We start from the raw sequence: 17,389 nt of genomic DNA, 5'->3' as shown, positions 1-17,389 counted from the left end.
TACTGACTCCTGAGTCATCCTAGAGGAGCCACTGCACTCAGAGCAGCAGACACCAAGGAGATTAGGATCATAAGACTACAGAAACATCTGGACTCTGAGGAGCTCTTCAACAAGCAAGATAACTGGAAATACAGACTCCAGTCTTACACAGTGAGGGCAGGCAACACTAGAGTTAACCAGATGGCGAAAGGCAAGCGCAAGAACATAAGCAACAGAAACCAAAGTTTCTTGGCATCATCAGTACCCAGTTCTCCCAATATAGCAAGCCCTGAACACCCCATCACACCTGAAAAGCAGGATTCAGAATTAAAATCACTTCTCATGATGATGATAGAGGATTATAAAAAGGACATAAGTAACTCCTTTAAAGAAATACAGAAGAGTACAAGTAAACAGGTAAGAGCCCTTAAAGAGGAATCACAGAAATCCCTTAAGGAAATGCAAGAAAACACAAAGAAGGAATTAAACAAAAACATTCAGGATCTGAAAATGGAAATAGAAACAATAAAGAAAGCTCAAAGGGAGACAACCATGGAAATAGAAAACTTAAGAAAGAGATCAGGAGTCATAGATGCAAGCATCACCAACCGAATACAAGAGATAGAAGAGAGAATCTCAAATGCAGAAGATACAGTAGAAAATATTGACACAGTTGTCAAAGAAAATGCAAAATGCAAAAAACTCCTAGCTCAAAACATCCAGGAAATCCAGGACACAATGAGAAGACCAAACCTAAGAATAATAGGTATAGATGAGAATGAAGATTCCCAACTTAAAGGGACAGTAAATATCTTCAACAAAATTATTGAGGAGAACTTCCCTAACCTAAAGAACAAGATGCCCATAAACATACAAGAAGCCTACAAAACACCAAATAGAATAGACCAGAAAAGAAATACCTCCTGTCACATAATAATCAAAACATCAGATGCACAAAACAAAGAAAAAATACTAAAAGCAGTAACGGAAAAAGGTCAAGTAACATACAAAGGCAGACCTATAAGAATTACACCAGACTTCTCACCAGAGACTATAAAAGCCAGAAGAGCCTGGATGGACATCATACAGACCCTAAGAGAACACAATTACCAGCCCAGATTACTATACCCAGCAAAATTCTCAATCACTATAGATGATGAAACCAAGATATTCCATGACAAAACCAAATTTGCACAATATCTTCCCACAAACCCAGCACTTCAAAGGATAATTGATGGAAAACACCAACACAAGGAAGGAAACTACAACTTAGAAAAAGCAAGGAAGTAATCTTCCAACAACCCCAAAAGAAGATAACTATACAAACATAACTTTACCTCTAATAACAAAAATAACAGGAAGCCACAATCATTTTTCCTTAATATCTCTTAACATCAATGGTCTCAGTTCCCCAATAAAAAGATGCAGACTATCAGACTGGATACACAAACAAGACCCAGAATTTTGCTGCATACAAGAAACACACCTCAGTGACAAAGAGAGACACTACCTCAGAATAAAAGGGTGGAAAACAATTTTCCAAGCCAATGGTCCCAAGAAACAAGCTGGAGTAGCTATTCTAATATCAAATAAAATCGACTTTCATCCAAAATTAATCAAAAAAGATAAGGAAGGACACTTCATACTCATCAAAGGAAAAATCTACCAAGGAGAACTCTCAATTCTGAACATCTATGCTCCAAATGCAAGGGCACCTACATACATAAAAAAAAACTTTACTAAAGCTCAAAACACACATTACACATCATACAATAATAGTGGGGGATTTCAACACCCCACTCTCAGCAATGGACAGTTCATGGAAACAGAAACTAAACCGAGACACTTTGACATTAACAGAAGTTATGAACCAAATGGACTTAACAGACATCTATAGAACATTTCATCCTAAAACAAAAGAATATACCTTTTTCTCAGCACCTCATGGTACCTTCTCCAAAATAGACCATATAATTGGTCACAAAGCAGGCCTCTACAGATACAAAAAGATTGAAATAATCCCTTGCATCTTATCGATCACCACGGAATAAGACTGGTCTTTAATAATGACAAAACCAATGGAAAACCCACATGCACATGGACACTGAACAACTCTCTACTCAATGATGACTTGGTCAAGGAAGAAATAAAGAAAGAAATTAAAAGACTTTTTAGAATTCAATGAAAATGAGGACACATCATACCAAAACTTGTGGGACTCCATGAAGGCAGTGCTAAGAGGAAAACTCATAGCTTTAAGGGCCTACAAAAAGAAACTGGAAAGAGCACACACCAACAAGTTGACTGCACAACTAAAAGCTCTAGAACAAAAAGAAGCAAATGCACCCAAGAGGAGTAGAAGGCAGGACATAATCAAACTCAGGGCTGAAATCAACCAAATAGAAACAGAAAGAACAATACAAAATATCAACAAAACCAGGAGCTTGTTCTTTGAGAAAATCAACAAGATAGATAAACCGTTAGCCAGATTAACCAGAGGGCACAGAGACAGTATCCAAATTAATAAAATCAAAACTGAAAAGGGAGACATAACAAGAGAAACTGAAGAAATTTAAAAAATCATTAGATCCTACTACAAAGGCCTATACTCAACAAAACTGGAAAACCTGGATGAAATGGACAATTTCCTAGACAGATAGCAGGTACCAAAGTTAAACCAGGAGCAGATAAACCATCTAAATAATCCCATAACCCCTCAGGAAAGAGCAGCAGTCATTAAAAGTCTCCCCACTAAAAAAAGCCCAGGACCAGATGGTTTTAGTGCTGAATTTTATCAGACCTTCAAGGAAGACCTAATACCAATTCTCTTCAAACTATTCCACAAAACAGAAACAGAAGGAAAACTACCCAATTTGTTCTATGAAGCTACAATTACACTCATACCCAAACCCCACAAAGACACGACAAAGAAAGAGAATTTCAGACCAATCTCCCTTATGAACATCGATGCAAAAATACTCAATAAAATTCTAGCAAACCGAATCCAAGACCACATTAAAACAATCATCCATCATGATCAAGTAGGTTTTATCCCAGGAATGCAGGGATGGTTCAATATTCGGAAATCCATCAATGTAATCCACTATATAAACAAACTCAAAGAAAAAAACCACATGATCATCTCACTAGATGCTGAGAAAGCATTTGACAAAATTCAACATCCCTTCATGATAAAAGTCTTGGAAAGATCGGGAATTCAAGGCCCCTACCTAAACATAGTAAAAGCAATTTACAGCAAACCAGTAGCCAACATCAAGCTAAATGGAGAGAAACTTGAAGCAATCCCACTAAGATCAGGGACTAGACAAGGCTGCCCACTCTCCCCCTACCTATTCAATATAGTACTGGAAGTCCTAGCCAGGGCAATTAGACAACAAAAAGAAGTCAAAGGGATACAAATAGGAAAGGAAGAAGTCAAAATATCACTATTTGCAGATGATATGATAGTATACTTAAGTGACCCCCAAACTTCCACCAGAGAACTACTAAACCTGATAAACAACGACAGCAATGTGGCTGGTTATAAAATCAACTCAAACAAATCAGTAGCCTTCCTCTACATGAAAGATAAATAGACTAAAAAAGAAATTAGGGAAATGACACCCTTCACAATAGTTGCAAATAATATGAAATACCTTGGTGTGAATCTAACCAAGCAAGTGAAAGACCTGTACGACAAGAACTTCAAGTCCCTGAAGAAAGAAATCGAAGAAGATCTCAGAAGATGCAAAGATCTCCCATGCTCATGGATTGGCAGGATTAATATAATAAAAATGGCCATCTTGCCAAAAGCAATCTACAGATTCAATGCAATCCCCATTAAAATCCCAACTCAATTCTTTACAGAGTTAGAAAAGGAAATTCTCAAATTCATATGGAATAACAAAAAACCCAGGGTAGCGAAAACTATTCTCAACAATAAAAGAACTTCGGAAGGAATCACCATCCCTGACCTCAAGCTGTACTACAGAGCAATAGTGATAAAAACTACCTGGTATTGGTACAGAGACAGGCAAGAAGATCAATGGAATAGAATTGAAGACCCAGAAATGAACCCACACTCCTATGGTCACTTGATCTTTGACAAAGGAGCTAAAACTGTCCAGTGGAAAAAGGACACCATTTTCAACAAATGGTGCTGGTTCAACTGGAGGACAACATGTAGAAGAATGAAAATTGATCCATTCTTATCTCCTTGTACAAAGCTCAAGTCTAAGTGGATAAAGGACCTCCACATAAAACCAGATACACTGAAACTAATAGAAGAGAAGGTGGGGAAGACCCTCGAATACTTGGGCACAGGGAAAAAGTTCCTGAATAGAACACCAATGGCATATGCTCTAAGATCAAGAATTGACAAATGGGACTTCATAAAATTGCAAAGTTTCTGTAAGGCAAAGGACACTGTCAATAGGACAAAACGACAACCAACAAATTGGGAAAAGATCTTTACCAATCCTACATCTGATAGAGGGCTAATATCCAATATATACAAAGAACTCAAGAAATTAGACTCCAGACAACCAAATTACCCTATTAAAAAGTGGGGTATAGAGCTTAACAAAGAATTTTCAATGGAAGAAACTTGAATGGCCGAGAAGCACCTAAAGAAATGTTCAGTGTCCTTAGTCATCAGGGAAATGCAAATCAAAACAACCCTGAGATTCCATCTCACACTAGTCAGAATGGCTAAGATTAAAAACTCAGGTGATAGTAGATGCTGGCGAGGGTGTGGAGAAAGAGGAACAGTCCTCCATTGTAGGTGGGACTGCAAGATGGTGCAACCACTTTGGAAATCAGTCTGACGGTTCCTCAGAAAATTGGACATAGCATTACCCGAGGATCCAGCTATACCACTCCTAGGCATATACCCAGAAGATGCTAGAACATATAACAAGGACATATGCTCAACTATGTTCATAGCAGCCTTATTTATAATAGCCAGGAGCTAGAAAGAACCCAGATGTCCTTCAACTGAGGAATGGATTCAAAAAATGTGGTATATTTACACAATGGAGTATTACTCAGCTATTAAAAACAATGAATTCGAGAGGTTCCTAGGTAAATGTATGGAACTAGAAATTATCATCCTGAGTGAGGTAAGCCAATCACAAAAGAACACACATGGTATTCACTCACTGATTATCAGATATTAGCCAGAACCTTGAAATGCCCAAGATGCAACTCACAGGCCACATGAAGCTCATAAAAAAGGAAGACCAAGTGGGGGTGATTCAGTTTTTCTTAGAAGGAGCAACAAAATACTCAAGGGAGCAAATATGGAGACAAAGTGAGGGACAGAAACTGAAGGAGGGGCCATTTGAAGACTTTTCCACCTGAGTATCCATCCCATGTGCAGTCACCAAAGGTAGATGCTGATGTGGAAGTCAGGAAGTGCATGCTGATAAGGGCCTGATATGGATGTCTCCTCAGAGGCCTTCAAGAGTCTGACATATTTAGAGGCAGATGCTCACAACTAGCCATTGAACTGATCATGAGGTTCTCAATGGAGGAGTTAGAGTAAGGACTGAAGGAGCTGAAAGGGTTTGTGGCCTCATGAGGAGAGCAACAATACCAACCAACCACAGCTCCCAGAGTCCTAACCACCAGCCTGGGAGCACTTATGGAGGGATCCAGGGCTTCAGCTGAATATGTAAGAGTGGAGGGCCCTGCCGGGCACAGGTGGAAGATGAGATCCTTGACCTCATGAAGGCTGGACGCCCCAGGGGGTGGGAATTTTGAGGGTGTGGGAGTGGGGGGGAAAGGGGGGGTTACATCCACAGAGAAGAAGGAGGAGGGGTAAGGGGATGGGGGGTTCCCTGGTGGGTGGGGGATGGGGTAAGGGGACAACATATGAAATGTAAATAAAATATCCAATAAAAAAAAAATATATCAATCCCGGTGCAGCTTTTTCAGTAGTCCTGTTGGTGGAAACTATGACTGGCCAGGGCAAGCTACTTATCCCCACTGAAATCAGAACTGGGGGTGGTGGGGGGAGGGAGTTCTTCAAAGCTCCTGTAAATTTCCACCTGGGTGAGGCTCCATAATGACAGGGGGCACACAATGCTCAGGAATCCAAACAGAACTTTCAGCATCTTTAGAAAAAACACAAACAGAACCTCTCACCCTGACTAACACAGAGTCAGGGCCTTTCCATACACCTAATGACAATTCTTTTCCATTTCACTAAGCCCAGTACCTTCTGGGCTTGTTTCCAATGTCTGTCTGCTGCAGACCATGCATCCTTATCCACAAATAAAAAATTTTAAATATGCAAAATAAAGGATAATCTTTCATGAGGTAAGGTAAACTCCCCCTTTTTTGTTTTTTTGTTTTTTTTTTTCAAGATAAATTTTCAAATTTAAATGTGCTCTTTCCACTATAGCCTGGCCTTTAATGGCTCAGCCATCTCTCCAGCCCTGAGTTACTAGTTAAACCAAATTTCTATTGTTAAAGTTGAATTTTTAATCATACCCAATAAACACTTTTTTAACATAAAACAATGAAACAAAAACAGACAATTAACAGATTGGTGCACCAAGGACAGACAATAGACAGGAAAAGCAGAACTAAGGATTTCTCCAGTAGGAGCCAGGGAGAAAGCAGGAAGTATCCCAGAAGGGCTCTGAAACAGTCTTTTCTTTCTCTTTTGCTAACACAGCCTGAGAGAGGAAAGCTGCTTTTCTACCCCCGACCCCCATTTTCAAGGTCTAAATTTTCATCTCCTTCTTAGGAGGTGTCACACAAAGCCTCAAAACTCCCGAGTTACTCTCTTTTCGTACCTAGGCATTTGTTTTGGCTAGATTTTCTATTTTAGCCCATGCTTCTAGCTTTTTCATTTTTAGCTTCTCTTTGAGTTTCTCTGCTTTGAACTGCTGGGTATAGTCATTGAAGAGTTTCTGGTTTATCTCCATGAAGAGTTTCAGAGCACTGTATATCAAGCTGTGTATTGTCTTGTTCCAGTGGGTCTCTGAGTTGTGGTATAAGGATGGAAACATGATGGGCAGAAATTTCACTGCATTGTCACTGATTAAACTCATGATGTACTCATTATTCCAGTAACAGAGTGTTTGTCCGCTTTTCCACCTAGAAGTGAGGGCTGGAAACACATTTGGCTCACTGTCAGAAAAGAGGCTCCATAATCTTCACAAATTCTGATGGTTCAATTACATCTAAAATTTCTAATTCATTTAAGAACATTACTTCTTTTGGACTGTGAGTCTTTGGCCAGTATTTGAGAAGTGCCATTACCACTGGTTCAGTGAGGGTGCTGCTCTTCTCTAAAAACTACATGACACAGTACATCAGCTTGGGATGGTAGACACTCAGGGACCTCACATTGTATAAGGGCAGCAACACCTTCAACAGGAAAATCTTGTGCTTTTCCTTTAGTAGTAAGGCAAATCCATTAATTATACTTCCAGAGGATCTCCAGTAATTCTGCTATACCATTGTGGTGCTCCATCTCATAGATAAACCTATAAAATATATTATTGACCTGTTTTCTGATGTAAGCACACAGGCCTAAGAACTTCACATAGATTCTGTGCAGGGTCGTTTTGAGAAAATCTCTCTCCCAAGGATCCTCACTGTCAAAGAGTTCAAGAAGCAGCAATACAAATTTCTGATCAATATATGTCTTTGCTATGTTGGACTGGAAATCTGGAGACTCTAAAAATCTTAAGAAAAATTCATAAGCTGCGGGTGAGTCCAGGCTGCTTCTAACATTGGTTTATCTCCTCCTGGGTTAAATTGGAGGAGGGTGGCAAAGTTCAGAACATATTAACTGCAAACATGTGGACAGCTTCGGGGTAAATGGGCTCTGTGATAAGGTTCTGGTTGTGGGTGACATATTCCACCATTTCATTTAGTGCAGCTCGCTTTACTTCTTTCCAATTCACGTCACTCAGTGGGTCAGAAGCAAAGTCAAAGAGGGCACAACACTGGTGTAGCTTCTGGATGAAATCTTCTCTTGACCCACAGAAGGGACATCTTGTAAAGATGGGAAATTTTGCAGTTCTCTATTATTGCTGGCATTAAACAGTGAAGAGTTCTGCTATTTGTCTTTCTGCACAGGGATTACAATTGGCTGAGCGACTGGTACTTTTATTTTAGTAGGTGTAGAAGACTGGGCAGCTATGAAGCTATCTCTACTTCTATTCTGTATCTTGTTCTTCTTTTGAACTTTTTCCACTTTGCACTCATTTTGGTGGTTCTTTCCCTTTCTTGTTTTTATTCAGCATGGCTCGCATGGACTGCAGCCTCCACAGCTCCTGCAGCTGCCCACCACCACTGCTGCTGCTGCAGCAGAAATGCCCTGAGCCTTGCCATTGTGCCATCCCAGCTGCCACCACCATCACTGGGGGACTGAGTTGTTCTTCCACTCTCACTTCCCCTTTTCCAGTTTCCCCTTCTAATTTTTTTGACCTTGCATTTCTTCAATTTTTCTTTTCTAAAATTTCTCCCTCATCCTCAGAACTGGAGCTATTCTCCACCTCATGCAAGGATTTCATAGCTGAATGATGGTGTGCCACTACTTGTAGGGAGGAACTCCTAGTTCCCATGGGGCAATCAAAACAATCAAACGCTCTTAGTGCTACTGACTACTTTCAATTTGATCCCATGCCATTTCTCCAATATGTTCCACTTGGCCAACCTGCTTCTTCCAGGAATGATCTCCTCTCTTTCCAGATCTCGGTGGAACCTCCACTTGACAGCACCAGCACTGCCTGCAGTACCAAGCTCAGTCGTAGGCCTGGGGGATTAAAAAAAGACTCAGACTCAGGTCATCCATTATGAGAGAATGCCAATGCTTTTACTGGGAAGGTTCAATATATACACCAAGCCAGGGAAGGAAAACCACAAACTCAGGAAAAAACAGGAACTCAACTGGGGGGCAATGGGATGTTAAGTGTAAATTCCCTTCCTGGGGCATCATCCTTCAACAGGATGTTTTGTTCTTAGAAAAACTGCAGAATGTAACTTTGCAGACAGCAGCACATGGAAAGTCAGTCTCAGCCAGCCCTTCGGGGTTGTACACATGGGATGGGTCTTAAGTTGGACCAGTCATTGGTAGGCAAGTCCCTCAGACAGCACGCCATCATTATCCCTGCTCCTCCTTTAGGCAAGGTTTGTAGATGGGTTAGTATCACCATTCCTTCCCTGGGAGTCCTGCCTGGTTACAGTAGTCATCACTTCAGTCTCCATATCATACACTACTTAAAGGGAGTCCCAGCTACAATCACAATCATAGACTCCATGGAGCCTTCCCCATTCCAGGTATGACACATCATAAAAATGCTCTTCTCATGCCTGCTGCTGATTCTCATCCACTCTCTCCAGCTTCTCTTAGCACACAGGTTCTTCCAACATTCCCCTCATCTTCCCCTCTCCCACAGAGTTTCCTCCCTCCATCCACTTCTGAAGACTGTTATTCCACCTTCTGAGTGTGTTTCAAGCATCCTCCCTTCATCCCTCTTTGTAGTTTAGCATATTTTTGTCTGTAAATTGTCCCCTGGTTTTCCAGTACTTTGTGGGTAAAATTGACTTATAAGTGAGTACATACTCTGCATATCCTTACTCTGTGTTACCTTACACAGGATGATATTTTATACTTCCATACATTTGTGATTCTTATTTTTAATAAGTGTGTAGTATTCCTTTGCAGAAACAAATCCCATTTTTAAATTTATTTTTTTTTACTTATTCCTTTTATATCCCACTCAGCACCCCCTCCCATTCACACCCTTCCACAATCTTTCATTTTTCTCTTGTCTTCCCTCCTTGTTTCCTTTGAGCATGTGCGACCACATGAGTATCCCTACCCCACCCTGGCAATCCTAGTCTCTGCCAGGCTAGTCACTTCCTCTCTCACTGAGGCCAGAAAAGGCAACACAGGTAGTAGAATATATCCCAAGTACAATCAACAGCTTTTGGGATAGCCTCTGTTCCAGTTGTTCAGTGCCCACATGAAGACAAAGTTGCAAGTCTAGAACAGATGAGCTGAGAGGACTAGGTCCAAAGCTTATATGTTCTTGGGTGCTGGGTCAGACTCTGGGAGTCACAAGGATTCAGGTTAGTTGATGCTGTTGGCTTCCTGTAGAATTCCTATCCATTTCAGTGACCACAATCCTTCTTCCTATTTTCTATAAGAGTATGCAAGCTCCATCCACTGTTTGGCTCTTGGTTTCTGCATCTGTCTTGACAGAACAATAGTAGGACAAGTTAATAACTAGCAGGTAAGCTTCCTGAAATGGTCTACTTCAGATTATAATATAATCTCAGGCAGATTAGTTCTCATAGCCAAGACCCAAGAGATTTCATTTTAGGAAAGATTCCTGCTATTAATACGCTTCTCCTGTTATTATTAAACATTTATAACAATCACTAGCTATTAGCCCACTCCTTTTGAACAGATCTCTACAGATCTACAAAGATGTACAATCTTATAATAAAGACAAGTAGATGACTTCTTAAGTCTTAATGATAATCCTATAAAAATTCCTAAAATTATATCCGTGATTATTAAGCTCTTTTATTGTGTGACTGATATTGAATCTTTTTTTGATAATCAATACTGTAGTGAAAACTGTCAGTTTCCCATGTGTCACCAGTTAATTGCCTTTTAGTAACTAGATTTTCTTCTACTCAAAGCACATTCCAAGATGTTGTAAATCAATTAACCAAAGGTCATTAAGAGGGAACTAGTTCTTTATTATAGATGCTAGGACAGGGTTTATCTATACAAAATGTCACTAATAACTTAGTTATGGATTTAAACTTTCAGTAAACACATGGAGCTGTGAGAAGTGATGGACATTTAATCAAATAATTGCTCCTAATGGATATGCATATAAACATTCTCTGTTGAAAACATCTATTTCAATTTATGATTTTATTTTATGTGTAAACTGGCAATGAACTTTTTAACATGGCATTATGTATTCTAAAAGATGTTTTAAGTGTGCAGGACAAAGAGAAAAGTCAGAACTGAGCTGAGAGGAACTGAGCCGAGGAGAACTTTTTAGACAGAACAATTTTTAGACAGAACTGACCTCAAGAAGAATTTAGAAGTATAGGCATAACACTGAGAGAAAAAGGAATTAAGAGTAAGAACATTATTGTGACATCAGAGCAGGAGGAGGGACCAAGATTACAAAGAATGTAGAGCGGAATAACTTAGAAAATATAGTTAACATAAAAAAGTAATAGAGCAGTGTAAAGAATACAGAGGGAAAGAGGGTGAGCAAAAGGAGCAGGCAGGCTTCTCCTTACCATGGGACAGAACAGGTCTTTTTCTTACTAATAAGGAAGGTGTAGTAATATTAAAGGAACAAAGCTTGTTTCTTATGAACTTGGGTTTAAGTCATTGAGCATTAAAAAAAGGGTAGAACCTTTTTCTTTCTTTATGCAATAAATACTGGAGCACACATTTCATCCAGAATGTGTGAGTTCTTTTTGCACTGGTACCTGATCTTTTGTTCCATATGCATATGTAAGTATAGATGTTCCTGTATAAGGATGAAATTGTGAGAATGTATGCACATCTTTCTCTCTCTGTGTGTGTGTGTGTGTGTACATATATGTAATTCAGCTGGGCACAACTATTTTGATTTGAAATGAATAAATATGCATGCATGTCTACATGAACTTATGTGAGTTTATGCATATTGGATCATATAAAAGTTTCTCCTTCTGTGAGTGTTATTCTCTTCTCCCAGTTCAATAGAAGTTTATTGCTCCAAAATATTCCCTAGCCATAGAAGAAAGAGATGTCTGACAAAAGGGAAAATGGTCTAGAAATTAATCCTTTACTTAATCTCTTGCTGTTTTAGGACGAGGTACTAGTGCAGATACTGCAGTTTCTGGCCTCAGAGGAACACAGAAGTAACATAAGCTACAGTAGCATAGTAATTTAGACTTAAATAAGTAAACTTTTTATTGTCATACAGCAAACCTAAATATCTCTTAAGACAAATGACTACCCTCCACTGATGTTCTTCCTCCTCCATTGCTTCAAGAAGAACCTACAAGAAAGAAGATATCACAAGGGCTGACCACTGAAAACTGTTTGATCAGCTGCTAAGTCGAGCCTCTCAGAGGATATACTCCTCTCTGTAAGAAAATGGAGTATCATTAATAATGTTGGCGACTGGTGCTTGACAACTGGATGGGTCTCAAGCAATTGGTTGGCCATTTCCCCACTCTCTGCTACAACCCTCATGTCTGCATTTATTGTAGACAGAAAAAAACTGTGTTTTGAAAGTATTGGGTAGGTTGGTGTCTCTACCACGACACTGGGGTACCTGTCTCGCTCTGAGGGGCCTCTTCAGGTTTTATTGTCTTCTATGTAGTGATTCACTGCTAAGACCACCTCCACAGAATCTTGAGTACCTCCATTATCCCAGGTCTCTATCTCCTTCTAGACATTCCCCCTACCTCCTCATCCCTGTAATTGTCTATTGGGGTCAATGGGGTTCCTGTGTAGGGATGAAACAATCAGAACACAGGGGATGCAGAGGAACTGTGCACCACTGTATACTCCCTTGAATTCTCCAGCATCTTTTAAAGACAAGCAGAATAAAGATTTCTCACAGCTTCTAATTCATAACAATTCTACTTCAAACAGTAGTTTATCTGGAATCAAGGTGAACTCAGCCTCTTTGCAGACTGAGATATCTACCTGGGGACAAACTCTTTTAACTCTTGCTAGTGGTCAACTCAGGAGTTCATGCTTGTAAGGTGTCTTGGGGTTGACTGCTGTTAACAGACACTATGGCCAAAGCAAGTCTTATAAAGGACAATTAATGTGGGGTGTCCTACAAGTGCAGAGGTCCAGTCCATTATCATCAAGGAGGGAATATGTCACCACCCAGACAGGCATGACACAGGAAGAGCTGAGTTTTCTACATCTTCATCTGAAGGCTGCTAGCAGAGTACTGCCTTCCAGGCAGCTAGGATGAGGGTCTTAGAGCCTGTGCCCACATTGACACACCTACTCTAACAAGGACACACCTACTTCATTAGGTCTACACCTTCTAGTAGTGCTACTCCCTGGGCCAAGCATATAAAAACCATCAGACAAGATAAGTTCTTTTCCTCTCAGGTACTTATGGCCTGGTACACTTGCATATCTATGGACAAAACTTTATTCTACACAACAGGGAAAATGTTCTGACCTATGCAGCCTCTCTCAAACAAAAGGATCCAGAGACTCAACCCAAGCTGTTGTGCCCTGCTGGGGTTTATTCCCTCCCTGTGTGGAGCAAGGTCTGGTCCCCTCAGTCAGCATGGTGCTTCTAGTGACTTAGAAGCCAGTCCTTTCTTCACATGAAGCAAAAATGGAAAAATTCCCTCCTGAGGCCAATCTATCTAACTTGTGTTTCCTGACTGACCTGGTGCCCATCACCTCCCTCATTCTTCTCCTCTTCTATCTCCTTGTCCTCCTCCTGTCCTTCTTCTTCCTCCTCCTCCTTCTTGTTTCCTCCTTTTTCTCCTCCTGCTCCTCATACTGCTCCTCCTCTGCCTCTTATTATCCTTGTTTGTTCTTCTTTTTACTTGCAGTAAAGAACACAGGATATAAGATTTACCATGTTACCACATTCAAGTATCCAATTCAGTAGTGCTAAGAACATGATGTATAAATGCCACAGCCCATCTACAGAGCATCTTTGATCTTCCACACTTATCCTCTGTGTTTAGTGAAACATTAATTTTCTCCTTTCTCACACAACTTTTGGCTCCTACTCTTAATTCCACCTATGTGTATTTGAGAGCTCTAAGGATCATGTAGTATTTGTTGCTCATTTGTGGCTGGTTTATTTTCCTTTTTATAAGGACCTCCTGGTGGTTAGAATGAGAACTGTTGCAATGTACTCACATGTTTGAATACTTGGTCCCTAGATGGTGGGAAAAATTGGGAAGGATTAGTAGGTATGGCCTTGATAGAGGAAGTTTGTAACTGGGCGGGGGGGAAGGGGGGAGGAAGACATTGAGGTTTAAAGAGCCCAAACTTTCTGAGCGTTTTTTTTTTTCCAACTACTCATTATGGATCAAAATGCAGTCTCTTACCTACTGTTGCAACACCATGCAAGCTGCTGATTGTCACATTCTCTGCCATGATGGTCCATTGCTTTTTGTCTGTTTGCTTGTTTACCTTTTAAAGAAAAAATATCCCAGTCATTCAACTATACCAATGAAGATTCAGGAAGCCAATGATGTCATTAAAGCCTTCTAGATCAGAGAGGCAGAGAATAAACCCAGCTGAACATGTACCTCAACAAATGTCACAGAAGTAAAGGGCCCTCTCTCCTTCTCCAAGCTGTCTTAAATACCCTTCAACTCATTGCCCTACTTTCCACATCCTGTATTCATTCCCACTCAATTGGTGGCTTGCTCTGCCTATTGACCTACGATCAAGTTTATTTAATCCTGTTTACAGAAATCTCTCAGAATTAAAGGAATGTGCTAGGGCTGAACCAGAGCACAAGGAAAAGTTTTTTCCAGTTCACATACTCGGGTTTCACCATGTGAACAAATATCCTGCTACAATGGATACAAGGTGTTACTGTACTTACTCTGATAAACTTCTCTCTTTGTTGCATTTGCTATGGCATTTTATCAGACACACACACACACACACACACACCATAGAGACTTCAGAGTTCATCTACTTTGTGGCAGATGTCATTACTGATATTTGTTGTCTGCATACACCATGTTTGTCTTAGTTCTTAACTCTCTAAAAAAACTCTGACTGCTTCTACTTCCAGCTCTTGAGAATAGAGATGTGCTGGGCCTGGGTGGGGAAATCTATATGACACTTGGTTTTCAGGTCTTTGTAAGCATAACTGGTATCTTCTATGCTAATTCTGTTGTTACATGTTCTTTGGGAGTCACCATACGATTTTCTATAAATATGGGATCTTCTCACAATCCCTCCACCACACACAAGGACTCCAAGTTGTCCACATCACAAAAGACTTGTTTTCCTTTGTCTGTCTTAGCTACCATAAGAAAGATGACTCTCGCTGGGCAGTGGTGGCGCATGCCTTTAGTCACAGCACTTGGGAGGCAGAGGCAGGTGGATTTCTGAGTTCGAGGCCAGCCTGGTCTACAGAGTGAGTTCCAGGACAGCCAGGATTACACAGAGAAACCCTGTCTCAAAAAATCAAAAAAAAAAAAAAAAGAAAAGAAAAAAAAAAAAGAAAGATGAGTGTCCAATGGATCCTTTTCATTGTCAACTTGGCAAAATCTAGAACCACCTATGAGGAAAGTGTCAAGGAGACATCATCTGAATCAGGTTAGCCTCTGACTATATCTGAGGGATGTTGTCATAGTTATGTTAATTAAGGCGAAGAGAGTCACCACAGTGAGTGGCTCCATTCCTTAGGCAATTACCCTGATTGTATAACAATGGAGAAGTGAAGTATGCACTAGCCACATGCTCTGAGCACTTTTTGCTCTTGACTCTGGATGGGGTGAACTCTTGTCTCAGGCTCTTGACATTGTGACATCATCCAATCTGGGAGCAGACACAGGAACTATGAGGTAAAGTCACCCTTTCTTTCCCAAATTGCTTTCGTTAGGGTATTTTATTGTAACAGTAACCAGATGCTTAGCAGAAATTTAAACATTTTGTTTCTGTTGGAAGACTTTTTTAAATGAAAAAGTATATGTGGCATGAAAAGTGTTGTCCACAGAGTTTCAAGTGCACACAGAGATTACTCATTCTGCTCACCATCCTGGACATCATCCTGCCAAGCCTATTCTTGTCCCTCACTGCAAATGTGAATACACCCTGACACCTGAAACTGCTTGCTGATAGTGATAGCATTGTCCACAGAGTGTCTGGTGGTTCCTGTTTCACAAATGATAAGAACAGAGGAGTGCTAAGTCACACCCTGGAGATGCTTGGACCCAGCATGTATTCCTGAAGCTGGTGATGTTCCTAGTATCTGCAGAACAGTGGTGAGGTACCTGTATGTACATCTGATACTTGAAGAAGAGGGGTCAGTGTCCCCAGGTGTCATGCTGGTATGTTCCTGGAAGCCTTGTCCAGAGGACCATCACATTTCCTCACAGATTGCTACCTGTGTGCAACTGTGCTTGGCCATGCTTCCCACAATGCATTCTTTCCTGTACCATGGAGGTCACCTGTGATGATACAGGTGGGTCATCTTTCATTAGTGTCCAGGTTGTTGATACATAAGCAATCTCAAAAGTTCTTTTTTTCTTTTTTGACCAAGAAGTTTGTTATCCTTTAATATCATACATAGACATATTGAAAATACACAGGAATTTGAGCATAGGTAGTCACTGGCTTTTGTAATACAACTCCAAATTCTGTGTGCCAAACAGGTCAGTGGCAAGAAACCAATTTTAAAATATAAGAAAGAGTACAATAGTAGAGAGTGCTTATTGGAACACACTGAATCACCAATACAATCTTTTGTCTTTGCAGAAACATATTAGAGTATCCTAGATAGGCATCTTACACCCCTTGAGAGAACAGGAAGCTTTAAAGTTGCCTGTGTATCACTTCCTTTTCAGACAAGCTGCTTTTGGAAAGCTTCATTCTTCTTTATTTTCATATATATATTTTTTTGGGGGGGTTATAAACACAAAAAGGCAGAACGAGGGGAAGGGGATGACACTGGAGGGTGGGTATTCAGGGGGAATACAGATATTTTTCAGAACAGGGTATTGGCTGGGTGAGGGTTCATGGCATAGGTCACTATGACTTTGCCTATGATTCACTTATCCTTATCTAAGTTGGTAATATCTGCCAAGGCTACCTATTTACAAGGTCTACAACTACTCAGACTGGTAAATTGTCACAAAAGCTGCCTGTTTACAATAGCTTATAGCCATCTGTTTCAGTGTTTATCCACAGAGACCCAAGACTTGGTGTTAGTATACATGTATGACAGGCCTATTGCTGATTTTAGGCCTATGGCTGATTTTAGGCCTTCAGTGTGTAAGCAGGGATGCCCTTGACATCTCCTCCTTTCTCTAAGTATAGAAGGGCTGTGATGAATCTAATCTTGTGAAGGCAGGGATAGTGGCCTGACCTCCAGTAATTGAAGGGGACCTTGTAATGGCTCCGGTCCCTCTGTTGTTGTCCAGTGAAGCATGAGGGCCATACCTGTCCCGATGTCTTTTTCCTGGAGAGGGGATATTTTTGACATTAACCCCTATGCAGTCAGGCTTGTCCATCAGGGAGCCCAGAGAGATATTTTTAACTTTTATTGATATTCCCTTGCAGTGCTTAGCCTCGCAGCCTAAGCAAGAATTCAGGTCGCCTGTCAGAGGGGAGTTCTGGGTGGCCCCTCTCTGCCCGGTTTTGGGAACACCCTGGATAAAGTAAGAACCTCATCTTGAGTATCAT

General features: G+C 40.5%; 1 pseudogene; it reads right to left on the bottom strand.

Moving 5' to 3' along the window:
- Positions 1–6,782: 6,782 nt before the first annotated feature.
- Positions 6,783–17,389, bottom strand: part of LOC114626603 — an 89,260-nt pseudogene continuing 78,653 nt past the window's right edge.

This window comes from Grammomys surdaster, unplaced genomic scaffold (assembly GCF_004785775.1).
Source record: "Grammomys surdaster isolate TR1022 unplaced genomic scaffold, NIH_TR_1.0 238, whole genome shotgun sequence".
NCBI classification, from domain to species: Eukaryota; Metazoa; Chordata; class Mammalia; order Rodentia; family Muridae; genus Grammomys; species Grammomys surdaster.
Note: the sequence above shows the minus strand (reverse complement) of the source record. Positions and strands in the feature narration are given on the sequence as shown.